Genomic DNA, 1,898 nt, shown 5'->3' with positions numbered 1-1,898 from the left:
TCCCCACTCCGACGCCCCGTACCGCATCTATGTTTATAATATCTTTGGTGGTGGCACTCCTATGTATCGTTTTGAGGACTTATATTCTGAATAAGCGCCATCTAGCGTTGGCCACAGTCTGAGACAATGCATTTTCTGCCCATCGTCTCAAATATTCATACATCTAACAATGTTAATACAATTAATAATTTTCTTGAATAAATCAAATATATTTTCTTATTCATCTCAGTTCACTAAAATAATGAGATTTTATTTTTAAATAACCGATGAATTGGTTTTACATTTCAGGTTATGTTTCAGAATAAAGTTTTTTATTTCTCTAACAAATTAATTTTTATAAACGATTTCTTAATCTTGCAAAATGACTTATATTTATATCCTTTAATATCTCATATTAAATTACTGTAATCAATGGAGAATTCCTTGGAACCTTTTAAAATACTCTCGAATATTTCGAAATCTTCAAAATATTTTGAAACATCTTGACATATTTTGAAGATTTATAAGGTACTCTGGAGTTTTTTTAAACAACCCTGCTATAATTGTTAAAATTCTTAGAAATTCCTTTAAATTATAAAGATGAATTGAAAATTCTTTGAAATCTTTTTAAACATCCTCAAATATTTAAAATCTTTTGAGATCTCTTGAAAATTCTTTGAAATTTAAAAAATACCCTGAAATATTTCAAATCCTTTGAAATCTCTTATTAAATTACTGTAATCAATTGAAAATTCCTTGAAACCTTATGAAATACTCTCAAGTATTTCGACACCTTCAAAATATTTTGAAACACCTGGACACCCTTTAAACATTTCTAACATACTTTGGATTTTTTTTAAATAACTCTACTAAAATTGTTAAAATTATTTGAAATTTCTTTAAATTATAAAAATAAATGAAAAATTCCTTGACATCTTTTGAAACATCCTCAAATATTTAAAATCCTTAAAAATCTTTTGAAATCTCTTTAAATTTTTAAAAGATTCAGATTGAAATTGAGAAAAAAGAAAAATTGTATAACGTTAAATATATAAATATTTGTATATTAGAGTTTTGAAAATGGAATCAATACAAATTCAAAACTTTCGAAATCTTATTTTCAACTATGAAATATAAGTAATTTTCAACTCGATGGAATTCAAGTCTTCAAAATTTGAATTGTGGACCTAAAAGCTTATATACAAAAATTATTATTGTAAGGATATGTTTGTAAGCCTTCCTTGTTGACGGCAGTGGGCCAACATGATCCACGTGTAGCGTGTCCAGTGGAACTTCTCCTTTAGGAAATGGGTGCAAAAATCCCTCCCTTTACCACGTTTTGTTCTGCCCTAGAATGCATAGTACGCAATTTAGGATGTGAGTTTCGATTTTTCCCCTCACTCCGTCGATCCAGTATTCACGGTCTAGCAGCTCTTTTGTCTTCTTTACAGCAAAGTGGCCCAACCCATGTGCCCGTTCGATTATTTCCCGCTGCATCTTTTTTGGAATGACAAGTAATTTATTGCCATCCTTTTCTTTGTATAAAATTTCGGCTTCGATTATGTAGTCTTCGTAAGGCCGGTTTGGAGGAGCTGCGCGATCAGCTTCGCTTTATCGTCAGATTGCTGTGCTAGTCGCAGTCGCTCTAACATTGGGTCTCGAATCATTGAAACAATCGGATTGCGGCTTTGGGCGTCAACATGACGCATTCGCGATCCTGAACGGTGTTAAATCGTGTAATCAAATTCTTGTAATTCCATGGCCCACCTAGCTACTCGCGGAATTAACTCTTTTTTCTCCATGGTCATTTTAAAAGTGGCGCAGTCAGTCACAATTTTGAAAGGTATTCCTAAGAGATAAACCCTAAGTTTTCGCAGAGCGAACATAACAGCTAAGACCTCTAACTGATAACTGGAGTA

This window comes from Belonocnema kinseyi, chromosome 9 (assembly GCF_010883055.1).
Source record: "Belonocnema kinseyi isolate 2016_QV_RU_SX_M_011 chromosome 9, B_treatae_v1, whole genome shotgun sequence".
Classification (NCBI taxonomy): Eukaryota; Metazoa; Arthropoda; class Insecta; order Hymenoptera; family Cynipidae; genus Belonocnema; species Belonocnema kinseyi.
The sequence above is the reverse complement of the archived record's forward strand: the minus strand, read 5'-3'. Positions refer to the sequence as shown.